At 34.7% G+C, this 5,408-nt stretch overlaps 1 pseudogene; it reads left to right on the forward strand.

The window, feature by feature from the left end:
• The first annotated feature begins 1,336 nt into the window (after window positions 1-1,336).
• LOC146725168 (uncharacterized) lies at window positions 1,337-4,163 on the forward strand (annotated as a pseudogene).
• The last annotated feature ends 1,245 nt before the right edge of the window (window positions 4,164-5,408 follow it).

The following is a 5,408-nucleotide window of genomic DNA, read 5'->3' on the forward strand; positions in this document are numbered from 1 at the left end:
GAAGAAAGTATTGAGAGCAACAGAGGAAGACTGGAGGAAAAGGAAGAAGGTGAAAGGGGGATGGTGGGATGGGGAATGTAGAGAGAAGAAAAGGAAGGTAAGAAGGGAGCTAAGGAGATGGAGGAGGAATGGAGGAGAGGGGGAGGAAGAAGAGGAGATTATAAGAGAAAATTGTGCGAGAGGAAGAAAAAGAAAGAGAACGAGAAATGAGAAAAAGAGGCAGCGGAGGTGAAAAGAGAATCGGAGGTATGGGAAATAGTAAACAGAGAGAGAAGATGGAAAGGAATAAATGAAGAAATTGAAATGAGAGAGTGGAGAAAATATTTTATGAAGCTATTAGAAGAAACAGAGGAGAGAAGGGTAAGAAAGGAGAGAAGGGAGAAGGGAAACAGGACAGAGGAGGAGGAGGAGGAGGAAGAGGAAATAAGTAGAGAGGAAATGAGAGAGGCAATAAAGAAGCTGAAAGTAGGAAAAGCGACAGGAATAGATGAGATACCGAATGAGGTATGGAAGTACGGAGGAGGAATGGATACTGGAATTCTGCAACAGGATTTGAAGAGGAGAAGGATGGCCAAAGAAATGGAAGGAGGGAGTGATAGTTCCGATAATGAAGAAAGGGGAAGGAAAAGAGGTGGAAGATTACAGGGGAGTAACCCTGATGCCATCACTGTATAAGGTATATACGATGATATTAACAGAAAGATTGAGGAAGGAGGTGGAGGAAAAAGGGATAGTGCCAGAAAATCAGATGAGGTTTAGGAGAGGAATGGGAACGATAGACAACATATATGTTATAAATTATCTAATTAATAGGCAACTGGAAAGAAAAAACGGAAGGATGACGGCAATGTTTGTAGACTTTAAGGCAGCATTTGATTCAGTGGACAGGGAGAAATTAATAGAGGCAATGGAAGAGAGAGGAATAAGGAAAGGATTAAGAAGAAAGGTAGAGGAGGTGATAAAGGAGACAACGTGCAGGATAAGGATAGGGGAGGAAGTTGGAGAGAAATTTTGGATTGAGAAAGACGTAAGGCAGGGTTGCCCATTAAGCTCAATACTATTTAACATTCTAATAGCGGATTTAGAGGAAGAAATGGGGAAGGTGCGAAGGGGAGGAGTGAGTATAGGAGAAAAAAGGATATATACATTGGCGTACGCGGATGACATGGTGTTGCTGGTAGAGGAGGAAGAAGAACTGAGGAGTATGATAGGAAGACTAGAAGAATATTTAGACAAAAAGAGATTAGAGTTGAACGCAAAGAAGACGAAGATAATGAGGTTTAGGAGAAAGGGAGGAAGATGGAAGAAAAGGGAGTAGAGATGGAAGGGAGAGAAAATGGAGGAAGTGAAGGAGTTTACATATCTGGGATACAGACTACAGAGGAATGAAGGACAAGAGGGGCAGGTGAAAGAAAGGATGAGGAGAGCGGCAGCTATTATGGGGCAAGTATGGGGAATAGGAAAGAGAAGGTTTGGAAAAGATTGGGGGAGAAGATTATGGATGTTTGATAAATTAGTGTGGACAGTGATGAGCTACGAGGTGGAAATATGGGGGTGGAAGGAGAAAGAGGGAATGGAAAGGATGGAGGAAAGATACTTAAGATGGACGCTAGGGGTAGAAAGGAGGACACCAGGATATATGGTAAGGGAAGAATTGAGAAGAGACCAGTTGAGGATAAGAGCAGCGAAGAGGGCTTGGAATTTTGAGAAAAGAATGGAGGAAGGAAGAGGAAAACGAACTAGCGAGAAAATGTTGGGAGGAAATGAGAGAAAGGGCGAAGGTAGGAAGGGTGGGATCGGACTGGGAAAAGGAAAGGGAAGAGTATTTTGGGAAAAGAGGTAGAAGGATAGAGGAGGTGGAGGAGAGAAGAGGAGAGGAAGAGGGATGGTTTGGGGAGATAATAAAGAGGGATCTGGAGGAGCAGAGGAGGGAGAGGGAAGAGAGAATAGAGGGGTCAGAATTTAACAAATGGTACAAGGAGGTTAGAGGAGGAAGTGCCAGAATACTTAAGAAAGGATTGGGGAGAAAGTAGATGGAGAAGAGTAGCAAGATTTAGATTAGGAAATGAGATATTAGAAAGCAGGTATTGGGAAGAAGCAGAGAAGAGGAAATGCAGGATATGTGAAGAAGAGGAAGAGTCATGGGAGCATGTATGGGAGAGGTGTGGATTGAAGGGAGAGAGGAAAGAGAGTTGGCAGAAAGTGGTGAGGTAAATATTAGGAGAAAATGGAGAGGGGGAAAAATGAATGAGGGAGATAGAGAGAGAGAGGGTGATAAGAGAGAGGAGGAGAGAGGAGTGTATGGGGAGATTAAGAGAGAAGAAGAATAAATGGAAGAGTGAGTGACGCGAGGGGGACAAAAGGGAAGAAAGAAAAAGAAAAGAAGGCAAGAGAAAACGGAAGTCCCAAAAACGTGTGTGTGTGTGCATGGGGTTGGGCAGAAGTCAAGGGGAGACGGCCTGGGCAACGGGCGACCCAAAGTCCAACCCTTTAGGGCATTAAGTTAAGTTAGAGATAAGTTAGAAATAAGCTAGGTTAAGAGTAGGAAGGTCATTGTAGCGTGTTTTTTATTTTTGTAAATATTATTTTCGTTTGTATTGTTAAAATTGTAAGGGAATTGAAACCCCAAGGAGATCAATAAAATTTTACTACTACTACTACTACTATAAACGTAATCAAAGAAAATTTGCATTTGTGACTATTCGACGATATTTGTTCATATTCATTCGCATTCGTGTCTGTACATTTGTCTCATCAATATTCAAGATTTTAAAAAGGTATATTAAAAATATGAATAATCTCAAATCATCTAAATAATTTCAAAATTGAATTAAAATTAACTAAACTTTATGTATACGTGATATTGCATGTCACTATTTTTAATAAAACTAATTGTATATAATAAATTGTGATTAATTTTTGCAGGTTATGTGTTCTCTGTTTTGAACATTTTACACCGTATGGTTTCCAATATATTTGTAATACACTTATTAAATATGGCTGAACCGAGAGGCGAGCAATTTTCTTTCCAAAAAACAGGAAAAGAATCTTTCTTACAGGTAATATATAGAAATGCACATGACTGTAATATTATTTATTGTCAATAAATTAATTCGTTATTATATTTTTTGTTGGTATAGTTTCCAGAAAACTTTTATATAGTTCAATTCCACGACGAGCTAGCACTAGTCCCTAATAACTGGTTACAAGAATCTGTTAAAAAGCAACAGGTTTGCTTCTTCCAAATTACGATGCGAAAAGAGGCTGAATAAGCCAATAAGAAATAAAGAAATACCGGATTTAAGAAATGTAAAAGCTGGCTGGGCAATATATGATGTTCTACGCATTTTTGCTTCAGCAGGTATATTTATAATTATTTATTAAAACTCCTTTTTCCTTTTTTTTTGTTAAAAAATTTATTTTTTTCTTGGCAATATTAATACAATAAATAAAATTAAAATAATGTAAACAAGAGTCTATATTAATAATATATGTAATAAATAAAATTAAAAATTACTTTTTTTGACTTTATTGGATCGATTATTTATTGAATTGATATTGCGTAAAAGTAAGAATTAATTCTATTTGAAAACTTAAATATTTTCTTTTAACATTAAACTATCGACATATAATTTATACTACTCTTAATTGTCTATGTTTTGTATTTATAATTGTAAATATATAATTGTCATTGTTACATTCGGATACTTTTGAACGAGGCCAAGAAAAGTTAAGGATGGCCGAAAATATATCGAACATAAATACTGAAGATGAAGAAAATATGAAACAAATACGTCATGATAGAACTACTGCAAAAAATTTTACGTCATCTGATAATGAATCTTCTGGTATAGAAGTGGATTTATTGTCTCCTTTACCAGACCCGAAGGAATTTTCTGGATCACAAAAATTGTTTCATTCGGAAAAGTCTGCACAGGTTTTAGCAACCTTTGAAAATCCAAGCATTGCACTCGAAAAAATCAAAATGATTTAAATTGAAAAGAAAAAACAGAGAATTATTGATCAACAAGAAACGGAAATGATCACTACACATAACAAAAAAGACATAGAAAATAAAAATCAAGATTTTAACGATAAAGATGATGTTTATTCCATTGACAAAGAGTTAACAAATAAAAATAATGAAGATCAAACTCAAAAAGGTAAAAAAGATTAAATTTCTGGTAATGACTTAAATATATATATATATATATATCCTAAAAAAATCATAAAAATGAAAAGGTCAGGCCATGTTCAAAAGAAGGTACTCAAAAATTTAAACGATCTAATAATAAATTATCACGAAAAGTAACTGATGAAGTTATTCAAGGTGCCAGTTCAAAGTGAACATACGTAAAGTGTATATTATCTAAATTTAGTAATAATATATTACCATGAAAAGTAACTGTGATATTTTATTCAAGGTGCAAGTTCACATTGAATGTACATACATATAAGTAAAACTGATTACAATTTGATTCTAGAAAATAAGTGCGATATGTTATTCTTAGTGCACAAAATATAATGGTCGTTTATAGAGATTTGATTTGAAATTCATACTAGCCCGTACAATGAAAAATAATTGCTCGTAATTCCAGAGTACCAATTTGTTAATGACTCAGAAAAATAACATGGCGGCCTGCTCTCAAAAAACTATGATGTTTCTCGATGTCTATTTAGAAATAATGTCGAAGCTCTTACAGAATAATTACTACAACATTTGAAATACGAAAAGTATTACATTAGAAGAAGATTAGATTAGAATAAGGATTCAACGTATTTTTAAAAGCTCTACACACACAACGAAGTGAATATACAAAACTATATACAAATACCTTTTTCTTTTGTGTTTCTGAAGAAAATTGTAAGTCAAATGAAACCTTGCACTTTGAGAACCATGTCACTTACTTTTCAGAGTCAAATTGATAAATTTTTTTGGTATATTTTAATGATATTTATTTCTCACTTGTATCTTGAATAATTAATATGTAATTTTTTATTGTATATTACGACAAATAATCAGTAAACTTTTTAAGCGTATAGCTTTATTGTAGTTGACCTGAGAACTGTACATTTATAAATTTTACTTAATATACACCCGTTTCGAGCAACAAGGCAAAGTTTTCTGATCAATAACTTACTCCCTGAAAATACGGTATAACACAAATCGGAAGTTTAGTACCCATCGAAAGTTTTTTGAGAGCAGGCCGCCATGTTATTTTTCTGAGTCATTAACAAATTGGTACTCTGGAATTACGAGCAATTATTTTTCATTGTACGGGCTAGTATGAATTTCAAATCAAATCTCTATAAACGACTATTATATTTTGTGCACTAAGAATAACATATCGCACTTATTTTCTAGAATTAAATTGTAATCAGTTTTACTTATATGTATGTATATTCAA

Source organism: Nylanderia fulva, unplaced genomic scaffold (assembly GCF_048542155.1).
Source record: "Nylanderia fulva isolate GAGA-0341 unplaced genomic scaffold, ASM4854215v1 Scaffold1016, whole genome shotgun sequence".
NCBI lineage: Eukaryota > Metazoa > Arthropoda > Insecta > Hymenoptera > Formicidae > Nylanderia > Nylanderia fulva.